This window comes from Aethalodelphis obliquidens, unplaced genomic scaffold (genome assembly GCF_003676395.1).
Source record: "Aethalodelphis obliquidens isolate GAN/ISIS:26980383/991018 unplaced genomic scaffold, ASM367639v1 scaffold66, whole genome shotgun sequence".
NCBI classification, from domain to species: Eukaryota; Metazoa; Chordata; class Mammalia; order Artiodactyla; family Delphinidae; genus Aethalodelphis; species Aethalodelphis obliquidens.
In genome coordinates, this window is record NW_020838010.1 from 9,186,118 (window position 1) to 9,201,834 (window position 15,717).

General features: G+C 37.0%; 1 long non-coding RNA gene across 1 annotated transcript; it reads left to right on the top strand.

Annotated features, from left to right (window-relative positions):
* Positions 1-337: 337 nt before the first annotated feature.
* On the top strand, positions 338-12,085 carry LOC113611020 (uncharacterized). The gene is made up of 3 exons (XR_003429324.1): positions 338-349; positions 9,768-9,775; positions 11,922-12,085. It is a non-coding gene; the product is annotated as an uncharacterized LOC113611020 (long non-coding RNA).
* Positions 12,086-15,717: the final 3,632 nt, after the last annotated feature.

The following is a 15,717-nucleotide window of genomic DNA, read 5'->3' on the forward strand; positions in this document are numbered from 1 at the left end:
CCTATTCCTACCAATAGGTACTAGGCACTACATAAAATGTATTGCCAATAATTACTATCGTATTTTTAGTTCAATTACTAATTCCTGAACTTCCCTTCCCAGGCTGACACACACCTTCCACCCCATTCTATCTCTCTTAAGTCTTCCATACAGAGACTTCAAATAGTCTTTCTTTGTATTATGTTTGGGAACTGGATACACATAGTTGAATCCCAGGTCATGGTTTTGGAACTTTCCAGTTAAAACTCAGCTCTGGTCCAGCAATGTTCTGACCTAGCTGTCCTGGCCCAATGGTGGACACTCAAGAACAAGTGGATGAAACGGGAGTTTAGGCAAGATTAAGAAGGACGTTGAATATCAGATTATGAACTATGGACTTAAACTTGTAGGAAGTGGGGAGTCTGTGAAGTTTCTAAGCAGGAAAGCAAGAGGCTGAAAACAAAAGCCATGTTTTAGATTCTGGTAGAGTGAGAGTAGTAGTAGTGAAAATGGACTGAGAAGGAAAACGGGAAGCATGGAAATCTATTAGAAGTATGTTTCAGGAATCCAGAAATGAGGTAGTCAGCCCAGCCCAGTCAACCACACCTGCCTCAACCCTTCACACTTAATCCCTTGTCAGATCAAATCTAAATGGGGACCCCTCAGCCAACACTGGAGGACAGATGGCTGTATTTGGAATAATTTCAGAACATCACAATAACCAGTAATGAAACTGATATCACTACAGGACACTCTTTTGATGGTTTAAATTTTTAAAGAGAGGTCCTTTGCCACTTCAACATAAGTGTCTGAAGTGTCCCCTTTGCTTTGAGCACTAAAATTTGGGGTTATTTACTAAGGCAGTGCCAATAATAAAGGATGACTATCTCCAAGATTGCCGATTCCTTGTTTTGCAAATTGCCCTTCATTAGGCTTTCACTTTAGAATCAAATTACAAGATTTTTTTTTTTTAAACTCTCTTTAAAGGCTCACACAGCTTTTACAGGTGTAGCCCTGGAAAGAGGGTGTTAATTAGCAATACTTCTAGATCTGACAAAAACTGATATGAAAACGGTGTGTAACGATCTTTGGCTGATCAACTCTAGCTTTACTTACTCAAGTAAGGAAAGAAATTGTACTCATTTGTCCCTATATATAACTGACTTCTCATTTGAATCCTACCACCAAAGCAACTGTAATAAAAATATAAAATGTAGTGGTGCAAAGAAAGAGTGGTAGACAATCTCATAGTCAAAGATTATAAGCTTTTATTTTAATAGTTACAGGAAAACCAATTCAATAAACTAAGTAAGACTAAGAAGATGATTAGAATTAGGAAAGAAATACCCATAGTTCACCAAAATAAAATGTCTTGTACTTGTGAGACAATGGAACATATTTTTTTACTTCAGCTGTGATGTATATACTATACATGCTATCTAAAAGTCTCAGAGATACTTTACATTATCTACAATAAATTAGTAGGAGATTCAGTTTAATAACAACTGGATATGGATAGAAATAATTTCACTTCAAATTTTAAAAAATAAGATCAGCTAGCACATCTCCCTTGATCACTACACTGCAGAATAGAGTAAGGCTGTGCCCAAGCCAACAAGATAATTTTGTAATCAAATGTCATTTAAAATAAGAGTTATGCAAATTGAATCTTGGATGGTCATAAAACCATTAAATTATTACAAAATTGAAGAGCAAATCAAAATCCAAAGCATGATCTATGATTTTTCTGTCCATGCTAATGCATATTATTAACTATTTTAAACTTCATTCTTCTTAAATGTAAGGGAAGACACATCTCTGAACATTGAGCCTGTTTCCTATCAGTGCCTGTTTCCTACCAGTTTTCTGAGATTTCTTCAAGATTAGCTGCATATAAATTTATCCTGCCTCTAAGATGTCAGTGGTGTATTTTGATCTGAGGTTGTTGACACTGTTTCTAATGCTTGAAATATTTAGGTCAACCAACTGATATAACAAGTGATATGAGTGGTGGATAAACCATATATCTGTGTCTCATGGTAAGCAACTTTCTTTTTCATGTTGCTTGTGTCCATACTTGTATAAAAGAAACTCAGGACTTTGACTTTCATTTTGGGATGACTAAATGAAGTCAAAAGAATAGGTGATGTCAGCATGGACAAAGTGAGATCAGCGGTTTCTTAATAATTATTTGACCTTTATTTTTCATCAATTAAAAATGTATTGAGGGGCCAGACTATGCTTAGTGCTGGAAGGAAGTTGAGGGGGACAAGACATAGTCCCTTCTCCCATTTTCGACTACAATACAAAATAAGTGTCATAAGAAGTATGGAGTCTCATTAGATTTCGGGGATGGAAGTGGATGGCTGCCATTTGAAGAATAACATGACACACCATTGAAAATACAAAAACCTTTGAGAGCATCAATATCCTCTATTAGAGGAACAAACCAAGGTCATTAACATTCCATTAAGGGAGGATGAAAGATTAGTCACTGGGAGGAGGATGAGTATGACTTCAACATCAGTCCCTCATTAGGAGCAAAATCTTTCAGATTGGGCCATCCTAGAGAGTAGGTGACCACTTGACATGGAGTATTTCAGGGTCACCAGAAAGGTCACTCAATGTAAAAAAATTCTCCCTGGAGACCAACCTCCAAGACTCTTCAGAGATTCTTTACTCTGGTTTAAGGCACTGCATTTCTAGGAAGCAAAAAGCAAATACCTCTTAGAGGAGTAATACACTAGCTTTTATCAATAGAAATTAGCTTTTTTTGAACATGATAGGCAGCTGGGTGACAATGAATACTTGACACAGATATGGGAGAGAGTTTTCAACTGTGCAGAGCTCTTAAGAAAGCTAGATGACGGCATAAGAGCACTGGGTGATTGGACCAAAGGGCATCTAACGGCAGTAGAGGAGGCCACACACTAGCTTCACAATTTTCCCAAAGGCCAGCCTGCTCCCAGACAAACAAAACAGACAAATTACTGCCTAATTATAACAATTCTACACACTTTTCCTAAAGATGTTCTTGGTATTGGAATCATTTATATCTTTAGCTCAGCAAGATCGGGCAGGATTTAAGTGTTAAAAACAATGAAATCATGTGTACTAGAAGAAAATGTGGGTGAATATTTTTCATATTTTTGAGTGGGAAAGGTCTTTCTAAACATGGCACAAAACACGAAGTCATAACATAAAAGACTGATCAATTTGACCACCCAAAAATAAAGAAACAAATTTACAGGGCTAAAACAACCACAAAATAAAAAATAAACTAGAACTTAAAGCCAGAATATATGGATAACTCTTCCAACTCAATAATCAAAAGACAAATAACTCAATTTTAAAATGGGTAGAGACACTTCCAGTCAGGCACATAAGGAGCTTGAAAGGCATCACTCCCTCCTAATAAGTAAAATGCTGACTAAACCAAAACATCAACGACTCTTTAGATCCATCAGAGAAATGAGGTCACAGGCAGCCAAACTGCTGCCCCAGAATTAGAGAGACTAACAGGCAAATACAGAAAATCACAACTTACTGGAGCAGGAACCCATAAGCAGAAACCTCCATGGGAACCATTACCAGGGTATGAAAACCTGTACTATAACTGACAAATTGCTGGAGGCTAGTCTAAGAGTTAAAAACTCCAGAGGGGCCCAGGCATAGGGGAGCCCCCACACTTTGTGAGTTTTACTTTCAGAAGCTCTAGCAGGTTCTCTCCGTGAATATTGGAGAAAAATCTTCTCATGCCTCCAGCAGGAGGAGAAAAGTAACCAGTTTGAAATATACCAGATAATTCTATTCTTCGTAACAAGGTCTGCCTTCAAAATAAACTATTTTGCCATCACAAAACCTATTGGAGTCTTTGGTAATAAGAGTCTAACCAAACCAGGGGAAGGGAAAAACCCAACCTCAGCCTACTCTAGACATCCTGTACCACTTAAGGGAGAACAAAACTGAGAAGCACTTGTGAAGTTCACAGCCCAGAACATAGGCTCACTAAAAGCCTGAGACCTAATCATAGTTCCAAAGAACACTTCCCCTCCTCCTACACCTTACCACCACACCACTAAAAGTCTATTAATTAGAGATCCTTTTACCTAAAACATCATGTCCAGCTTTCAGCAAAAAAATTACAAGGCATACTACATGGCAAAAAACAAAAAAACACAGTTTGAAGAGGCAGAGCAAGCATCAGAACCAGACTCAGATATGGCAAGGATGTTGGAATTAATAGATCAGGAATTTAAAACAACTATGATTAATATGGTAAGGGCCCTAATGGAAAAAGTAGACAACATTCAAGAACAGGTGAATAATATAAGCAGAGAGATGAAAATTTTAAGAAAGAATCAAAAGGAAATTCTAGAGACCAAAAATATTGTAACACAAATGAAGAATGCTTTTTTTTATGGACTCATTATTATATTGGACAAGGATGAAGAAAGAATCTCTGAATTTGAGGATATCTCAACAAAAACTTCTAAAACTGAAAAGCAAAGGGAAAAAAGCCTGAAAAAAAAGAACAGAATATCCAATAACTGTCGGACAACTACAAAAGGCGTAATATATGTATAATGGGACTATCAGAAGAAGAAAGAGAGAAAGGAACAGAAGAAATATTTGAAGCAATAATAATGACTGAGAATTTCCCCAAATTAATGTCAGACACCACACTACATATCCAGGAACCTCTGAAACACCAACTAGGATAAATACCAAAAAACTACACCTAGGCCTATCATATTCAAATTGCAGAAAATCAAAGATAAAGAAAAAAATCTTGAAATAAGCCAAGAGGGGGAAAAAATCCTTATCTACAGAGGGACAAAGATAGGAATTATATCCAACTTCACAGAAACCATGCAAGCAAGAAGAGTTGAGTTAAATATGTATAGTATTGGGAGAAACAAAAACACCAACCTAAAATTTTGTACTCTGTGAACTTATCCTTCAAAAGTAAAGGAGAAATAAAGACTTACTCAGACAAACAGATATGGAGGGAATTTTTTGCCAGTAGACCTGCCTTGCAAGAAATGTTAAAAGAAGTTCTTCAGAGATAAGTAAAATAAGATAGGTCAGAACTTAGATCTACATAAAGAAAAGAAGAGCACTGAAGAAGGAATAAGTGAAAGTAAAATAAAAACGTTTACTTTTCTTATTCTTAATTGATCTAACAGATAACAGTTTGTTCAAAATAATAATAGCAACAATATATTCAATTATATAAAGCTTATGTGCTTATATATAAATAAAATAGATGACAAGCAATGATACAAGGGACAGGAGATTGGTTCAAGATGGCAAAGTAGAAGGACATGCTCTCACTCCCTCTTGCGAGAGCACTGGAATCACAACTAACTGCTGAACAATCATCGACAGGAAGACACTGGAACTCACCAAAAAAGATACCCCACATCCAAAGACAAAGGAGAAGCCACAATGAGATGGTGGAGGGGTGCAATCACAATAAAATCAAATCCCATAACTGCTGGGTGGGTGACTCACAAACTAGAGAACACTTATACCACAGAAGTCCACACACTGGAGTGAAGGTTCTGAGTCCCACGTCAGGCTTCCCAAACTGGGGGTCCGGCAATGAGAGGAGGAATTCCTAGAGAATCAGACTTTGAAGGCTAGTGCGATTTGATACAGGACTTTGACAGGACTGTGGGTAAACAGAGACTCCACTCTTGGAGGGCACACACAAAGTAGTGTGCGCATCGGCACCCCGGGAAGGAGCAGTGACCCCACAGGAGACTGAACCAGACCTACCTGCTGGTGTTGGGGGGGCTCCTGTGGAGGTAGGGGGTGGCTGTGTCTCACGGTGAGGACAAGGACATTGGCAGCAGAAGTTCTGGGAAGTACTCCTTGGCGTGAGCCCTCCCAGAGTCCGCCATTAGCCCCACCAAAGAGCCCGGGTAGGCTCCAGTGTTGGGTTGCCTCAGGCCAAACAACCCACAGAGAGGGAACCCAGCCCCACCCATCAGCAGACAAGCAGATTAAAGTTTTATGGAGCTCTGCACTAGAGCAACAGCCAGCTCTACTAAACACCAGTCCCTCCCATCAGGAAACTTGCACAAGAATCTTAGATAACCTAATCCACCAGAGGGCAGACAGCAGAATCAAGAAGAACTACAATTGTGCAGCCTGTGGAACAAAAACCACATTCACAGCAAGACAGACAAGAAAAAAGGCAGAGGGCTATGTACCAGGTGAAGGAACAAGATAAAACCACAGAAAAATAACTAAATAAACTGCAGATAGGCAACCTTCCAGAAAAAGAATTCAGAATAACAATAGTGAAGATGATCTAGGACCTCGGGAAAAGAATGGAGGCAAAGATGGAGAAGATGCAAGAAATGTTTAACAAAGACCTAGAAGAATTAAAGAACAAACAAACAGAGATGAAAAATACAATAACTGAAATAAAAAATACACTAGAAGGAATCAACAGCAGAATAACTGAGGTAGAAGAACAGATAAGTGACCTGGAGGACACAATGGTGGAATTCACTGCTGCAGAACAGAATAAAGAGAAAAGAATGAAAAGGAATGAAGACAGCCTAAGAGACCTCGGGGACAACATTAAACACAACAACATTCTCATGATAGGGGTCCCAGAAGGAGAAGAGAGAGAGAAAGGATCCGAGAAACTATTTGAAGAGATTATAGTAGAAAACTTCCCTAACATGGGAAAGGAAATAGCCACCCAAGTGCAGGAAGCGCAGAGAGTCCCATACAGGATAAACCCAAGGAGAAACGTGCTGAGACACATAGTAATCAAATTGGCAAAAATTAAAGACAAAGAAAAATTACTGAAAGCAGCAAGGGAAAAATGACAAATAACATACAAGGGAACTCCCATAAGGTTAACAGCTGATTTCTCAGCAGAAACTCTACAAGCCAGAAGGGGGTGGCATGACATATTTAAAGTGATGAAAGGGAAAAACCTACAACCAGGATTACTCTAACCGGCAAGGATCTCATTCAGATTCAATGGAGAAATCAAAAGCTTTACAGACAAGTGAAAGCTAAGAGAATTCAGCACCACCAAACCAGCTCTACAACAAATGCTAAAGGAACTTCTCTAAGTGGGAAACACAAGACAAGAAAAGGACCTACAAAAACAAACCCAAAACAATTAAGAAAATGGTAATAGGAACATACATATCAATAATCACCTTAAACGTGAATGGATTAAATGTTCCAACCAAAAGACACAGTCTCGCTGAATGGATACAAAAACAAGACCCATATACATGCTGTCTACAAGAGACCCACTTCAGACCTAGGGACACATACAGACTGAAAGTGAGGGGATGGAAAAAGATATTCCATGCAAACGGAAATCAAAAGAAAGCTGGAGTAGCAATATTCATATCAGATAAAATAGACTTTAAAATAAAGAATGTTATAAGAGACAAGGAAGGACACTACATAATGGTCAAGGGATCAATCCAAGAAGAAGATATAACAATTATAAACATATATTCACACAACATAGGAGCACCGCAATACATAAGGCAACTGCTAACAGCTATAAAAGAGGAAATCAACAGTAACACAATAATAGTGGGGGACTGTAACACCTCACTTACAACAATGGACAGATCATCCAAAATGAAAATAAATAAGGAAACAGAAGCTTTAAATGACACAATAGACCAGATAGATTTAATTGATATTTATAGGACATTCCATCCAAAAACAGCAGATTACATTTTCTTCTCAAGGGCACATGGAACATTCTCCAGGATAGATCACATCTTTGGTCACAAATTAAGCCTTGGTAAATTTAATAAAACTGATATCATAACAAGCATCTTTTCTGACAACAACGCTATGAGATTAGAAATCAATTACAGGGTAAAAAACATAAAAACACAAACACATGGAGGCTAAAAAATACGTTACTAAATAACCAAGGGATCACTGAAGAAATCAAAGAGGAAATTAAAAAAATACCTAGAGACAAATTACAAAGAAAACACGACAATCCAAAACCTATGGGATGCAGCAAAAGCAGTTCTAAGAGGGAAGTTTATAGCAATACAAGCCTACCTCAAGAAACAAGAAAAATCTCAAATAAACAATCTAAACTTACACCTAAACAAACTAGAGAAAGAAGAACAAACAAAACCCAAAGTTAGTAGAAGGAAAGAAATCATAAAGATCAGATCAGAAATAAATGAAAAAGAAATGAAGGAAACAATAGCAAAGATCAAAAAAACTAAAAGCTGGTTCTTTGAGAAGATAAGCAAAATTGATAAACCATTAGCTAGACTCATCAAGAAAAAGAGGGAGAGGACTCAAATCAATAAAATTAGAAATGATAAAGGAGAAGTTATAACAGACACCGCAGGAATACAAAGCATCCTAAGAGATTACTACAAGCAACTCTGTGTCAATAAAATGGACAACCTGGAAGAAATGGACAAATTCTTAGAAAGGTATAACCTTCCCAGGCTGAACCAGGAAGAAATAGAAAACATGAACAGACCAATCACAAGTAATGAAATTGAAACTGTGATTAAAAATCTTCCAACAAAAGTCTAGAACCAGATGGCTTCACAGGTGAATTCTATCAAACATATAGAGAAGAGCTAACACCCATCCTTCTCAAACTCTTCCAAACAATTGCAGAGGAAGGAACAATCTCAGACTCATTCTACGAGGCCAGCATCACCCTGATACCAAAACCAGACAAAGATGTCACAAAAAAAGAAAACTACAGGCCAATATCATTGATGAATATAGATGCAAAAATCCTCGACAAAATATTAGCAAACAGAATCCAACAGCACATTAAAAGGATCATACACCATGATCAAGTGGGATTTATCTCAGGGATGCAAGCATTCTTCAATATATGCAAATCAATCAATGTGATACACCATATTAACAAATTGAAGAAGAAAAACCATATGATCATCTCAATAGATGCAGAAAAAGCTTTTGACAGAATTCAACGCCCATTTATGATAAAAATTCTCCAGAAAGTGGGCATAGAGGGAACCTACCTCAACATAATAAAGGCCATATACAACAAACCCACAGCAAACATCATTCTCAATGGTGAAAAACTGAAAGCATTCCCTCTAAGATCAGGAAGAAGACAAGGATGTCCACTCTCATCACTATTATTCAACATAGTTTTGGAAGTCCTAGCCATGGCAATCAGAGAAGAAAAAGAAATAAAAGGAACACAAATTGGAAAAGAAGAAGTAAAACTGTCACTGTTTGCAGATGACATGATACTATACATAGAGAATCCTAAAGATGCCACCAGAAAACTATTAGAGCTAATCAATGAATTTGGTAAAGTTGCAGGATAGAAAACCAATGCACAGAAATCTCTTGCATTCCTATACACTAATGATGAAAAATCTGAAAGAGGAATTAAGGAAACACTCCCATTTACCACCACAATAAATAGAATAATATACCTAAGAAGAAACCTACCTAGGGAGACAAAAGACCTGTATGCAGAAAACTATAAGACACTGATGAAAGAAACTAAAGTTAATATAAACAGATGGAGAGATATACCATGTTCTTGGATTGGAAGAATAAATATTGTGAAAATGACTATACTATTCATAGCAATGTACAGATTCAATGCAATCCCTATCACATTACCAATGGCATTTTTTACAAAACTAGAACAAAAAACACAAAAGACCCTGAATAGCCAAAGCAATATTGAGAGAGAAAACGGAGCTGGCGGAATCAGGCTCCCTGACTTCAGACTACACTACAAAGTTACAGTAATCAAGACAGCATGGTACTGGAACAAAAACAGAAATATAGATCAGTGGAACAGGATACACAGCCTAGAGATAAACCCTGGCATATATGGTCACCTTATCTTTGATAAAGGAGGCAAGAAATACAATGGAGAAAAGACAGCTTCTTCAATAAGTGGTACTGGGAAAACTGGACACCTACATGTAAAGTAATGAAATTAGAACACTCCCTAACATGATACACAAAAATAAACTCAAAATGGATTAAAGACCTAAATGTAAGGCCAGACATTCTAAAACTCTTAGAGGAAAACATAAGCAGGACACTCTATGACGTAAATCACAGCAAGATCCTTTTTGACCCACCTCCTAGAGAAATGGAAGCAAAAACAAAAATAAACAAATGGGACCTAATGAAACTTAAAAGCTCTTGCACAGCAAAGGAAACCATAAACAAGATGAAAAGACAACCCTCAGAATGGGAGAAGATATTTGCAAATGAATCAACGGACAAAGGATTAATCTCCAAATTATACAAACAGCTCATGCAGCTCAATATTAAAGAAACAAACAACCCAATCCAAAAATGGGCAGAAGACCTAAATAGACATTTCTCTGAAGAAGATATACAGATTGCCAAAAAACACATGAAAATATGCTCAACATCAGTAATCATTAGAGAAATGCAAATCAAAACTACAATGAGGTATCACCTCATACCAGTCAGAATGGCCATCATCAAAAAATCTACAAACAATAAATGCTGGAGAAGGTGTGGAGAAACGGGAACCCGCTTGCACTGTTGGTGGGAATGTAAATTGATACAGCCACTATGGAGAAAAGTATGGAGGTTCCTTAAAAAACTAAAAATAGAACTACCATACGACCCAGCAATCCCACTACTGGGCATATACCCGGAGAAAGCCCTAATTCAAAAAGCGTCATGTACCACAATGTTCACTGCAGCACTATTTACAATAGCGAGGACATGGAAGCAACCTAAATGCCCATCGACAGATGAATGGATAAAGACGATGTGGCACATATATACAATAGAATATTACTCAGCCATAAAAAGAAATGAAATTGAGTTATTTGTAGTCAGGTGGATGGACCTAGAGTCTGTCATACAGAGTGAAGTAAGTCCAAAAGAGAAAAACAAATACTGTATGCTAACACATATATATGGAATCTAAAAAAAAGGTTCTGAAGAATCTAGGGGAAGGACAGGAATCAAGATGCAGACGTAGAGAATGGACTTGAGGACACGGGGAGGGGGAAGGGTAAGTTGGGACAAAGTGAGAGTGGCATGGACATATATACACTACCAAATGTAAAATAGATAGCTAGTGGGAAGCAGCCGCATAGCACAGGGAGATCAGCTCAGTGCTCTGTGACCACCTAGAGGGGTGGGATAGGGAGGGTGGGAGGGAGACGCAAGAGGGAGGGGATATGGGGATATAGGTATATGTATAGCTGATTCACTCTGTGATACAGCAGAAACTAACACACCATTGTTGAGCAATTATACTCCAATAAAGATGCTAAAAAAGAAAAGTTAAACCACTTGGGATTCTATTTTGAATGGAAAATATCTCCCAGAAGATTTTTGAAAATATCTCCCAGAAGATTTTTGAAAATTAAAGGTAATACCCAGGCAAAATAAAATAGGTTTAACAAGAAAGAAGAGCAAGGCATAAAAAAATCATGTATATAGGAATCGAACTTATGGTTACCACAGGGGAGGGGAGAGATAAATTAGGAGTTTGAGATTAACATATACACACAACTATATATAAAATAGATAAACAACAAGGATCTTTCTGTATAGCACAGGGAACTATATTCAGTACCTTGTAGTAACCTATAGTGGAAAAGGATCTGAAAAAGAATATATATATATATATATACACACACACACATATATATTTATATATAAATATATATGTATATATATATGTGTGTATGTATATATATATATATATATATATATATATATATATATGTATGTATATATATTGGGTTGGCCAAAAAGTGTCTTAGGTTTTTAAGTAAAAATAAAGGACACATTTTTCGTTTTCACCAAGAACTTTATTATGTATTCACCCTTTTGTTCCACTAACTTCTGCCATTTTTCAGGCAATTTCATAATTCCATCTTCTCAAAACTTTTTATCTTTTTGAGCAAAAAACTGTTCCAGGTGCCTTTTACAGTATTCCAGGGAATTCAAAGTTTTTCCATTAAGACAATTTTGTAAAGACATAAATAAATGGAAATCCGAAGGTGCAATGTCTGGTGAATATGGTGGATGAATCAGAACTTCCCAGCCAAGCCGTAACAGTTTTTGCCTGGTCATCAAAGAAACATGCAGTCTTGCGTTATCCTGATAGAAGACTATGCATTTTCTGTTGACTAATTCTGGACAGTTTCGTTGAGTGCTGCTTTCATTTGGTCTAATTGGGAGCAGTACTTGTTGGAATTAATCGTTTGGTTTTCCAGAAGGAGCTCATAATAGAGGACTCCCTTCCAATCCCACCATATACACATTACCTTCTTTGGATGAAGACCGGCCTTTGGTGTGGTTGGTGGTGGTTCATTTCACTTGCCCCATGATCTCTTCCGTTCCACATTATTGTACAGTGTCCACTTTTCATCGCCTGTCACAATTTGTTTTAAAAGCAGAACGTTTTCATTACGTTTCAGTAGAGAATCACATGCAGAAATAAGGTCAAGAAGTTTTTTTTCACTTAATTTATGTGGAACGCAAACATCAAAGCGGTTAACATAACCAAGCTGGTGGAAATGATTTTCAACGCTTGATTTGGATATTTTGAGTATGTTGGCTATCTGCCGCGTGGTATAACGTTGATTGTTCTCAATAAATGTCTCGATTTGATTGCTATCAACTTCAACTGGTCTACTTGACCTTGGAACGTCGTCCAGCGAGCAATCTCCAGCGCGAAACTTCGCAAACCACTTGACACGTTTGATCAGTCACAGCACCTTCACCATACATTGCACAAATCTTTTTCTGTGTGTGTGTTTCAGTTGCGTTTTTACCTTTCTTGAAATAATAAAGCATAATATGCCGAAAATGTTGCTTTTTTCTTCCATCTTCAATATTAAGATGGCTGTATAAAAATTCACCAATTTTGATGTGTTTTTTTAAATGCATGCTGATATGACAGCTGTCACAATACAATCTAACAAAATTGTTTCAAATGAAGTTAAAGATAAGAGCTACTAGAGCCATCTTACAGAAAAAACTGAACAAACCTTTTGGCCAACCCACTATATATATATATATATATATATATATATATATATATATATATATATATATATACATGTATACACACACACACACACACATATCTGGATCACTTTGCTGTACACCTAAAACTAACACAACATTGTAAATCAACTGTACTTCAATTTTTAAAAATCATTTAAAAAAACATATATATGTATATATTTATATGAATAATTAAAATAACATATATTTTGGAAGAAACATGCAGAAAATATACACCTAACTCTTCAGAGTGTCTCTAGAGGAGAGGATTGCAACCTACTTCCACTATCTGTTATATATTGCAATTGTTTATTTTGTTGTTTTACAATGAGCATGTATTACTACTGCAAGCAGTAAAAATATTTTTTAAAAGTAGGGACAATAAAAAAGTAATCAAGGGAATTTGAACACAACTTTAGTCTTCACTAGGAAAACTCAATGCAACAACAATTAAAAGAAAAAGAATATAGCGGAAAATGCTGTTTTCAAGCAAGCTGCCTCTGAATTTAGTGTTATGCTACACTATGCCAAAGGCTGGGAGAATCGATGAACAAATCAATGCAAAATGTACATATTTTCTTGTATTCTTGCTCAGCATTTCCATTACTGCAATGGGTAAAAATGAAAGAATAAGATGTTATAATTTTTTTTTTTTTTTTTTTTGCGGTACGCGGGCCTCTCACTGTTGTGGCCTCTCCCGTTGCGGAGCACAGGCTCCGGACGCGCAGGCTCAGCGGCCATGGCTCACGGGCCCAACCGCTCCGCGGCATGTGGGATCTTCCCGGACCGGGGCACGAACCCACGTGCCCTGCATCGGCAGGCGGACTCTCAACCACTGCGCCACCAGGGAAGCCCAGATGTTACAATTTTGATTAAAGAGATGCCTTTGCCATCCTGTGGCAGCTGGTCTGGAAGATTAGGCCATTCTTAGGCTGTAATTGGATAATGCTGGCTTGGTTGATTTGAAGTAGAAGGCTAAGCTAGGCAGTTTACAGTGACAACAAAACTGTCAGATTGCTGGCATGGTAACAGGAAAAGAAAATGTAATGAGAGACTGGAACAGTCCTCTTGCCTGTGTCTTATGCCAGTGGCAGGTATCATTTATTGTACATTGGGTTGCAAGTATGTTTATATTTAATATAAATACTGTATGTTTGCAAATATAAAAATCTTAGCATAGATCATGAATGAATATATGATTACATGCATATTGTGTGTGAAGGCTAATTTTAAGCAGAAATCATAGTTCTGAGATGTAAACTTTGTGCTATGTGAACATATTTTGAACAGAAATATATCATACATAACAGAGATAGAGAATAATTATACTCTTTCAGCATTTTGTGGCAACATCACAGTGAACATGTTTTATAAAATGTACCCAGGAGTGGGTTCATTATCTTTAATGGAAAAGGAGAATTACCATAATCATAATTCAGAATCCTATGGCTGAGATGGAAATGAGTCATATGCTAGTTGTTAGAAGGGAAGACCAAAAGGAAAAAAAAAAAAGAATTTACATCAAACAATGCAATGTTAAATACATAGGTTCTTCCAACATGGGTAGTACACTTCTCATTAAAAAATGTTTAAGCCTAATGGCCAAAGTTTAAAACATAATCTTATATCAGCATTTCCCAAAACTGGATATGGAAATTACCCAAAATGGGCCCCTCAAAAAGACAGGACAGAAGAGGGTCCATCATGGACCTCTAAACACCTTTTTGATTCACCAGGAGGAAAAGTAGTCTCTACCAACATCCTTCACCTCCTATAGTAAATGCCTCTAAGTCAAAAAGTGCTATGAAAAAACATTCATAATCTTTAAATATAGTTTTTCAGCTTCTAGAAAATTATTCTGCAGAATCCCATAAGAGTACAAAGATTAATGCACAAGGATATTCATTGCAGTATTGTTCATGGTTTTTTGCAATAGCTAAAAGTTGGTAACAATCCAAATGTTCATCAATAGGGAGGTATTTAAATAAATCAAAATAAATAAATATATATATATATATTTTAATGACAGATTCATCAGTACCACCATGGGAAGATGTGCATGCTATACTAAGTGAAAAAAATATGCTGTAAAATGCTATGTTGCACCCTGTTATATATAAAATAGGTAACAAATAAGGACCTACTGTATAGCACAGGAAACTCTGCTCAATACTCTGTAATGACCCACATGGGAAAAGAATCTAAAGAACAGTGTATATATGTATATGTATAACTGATTCACTTTGCTGTACACCTGAAACTAACACAACGTTGTAAAGCAACCATACTCCAATAAAAATTGTAAAAAATGCCATGTTAAATATGATCCATTTTCATACTTGGTATCAGTATGTCAGGAAAAAAAACTAGAGGAATAAGCTGTAAACTATTGATAGTGGAGGCTAAAGAAGACTTTCACTTTTCGGTTTATGCATTTCTGTAGCATTTGAATCTTGTATAATGTACATGTATTAATTTTATAATCAGAAAAAATGATTTTAAATTTTTTTTTTTTTTTTTTTTTTTTGCGGTACGCGGGCCTCTCACTGTTGTGGCTTCTCCTGTTGCGGAGCACAGGCTCCAGACGCGCAGGCTCAGCGGCCCTGGCTCACGGGCCCAGCCGCTCCGCGGCATGTGGGATCTTCCCAGACCGGGGCACAAACCTGTGTCCCCTGCATCGGCAGG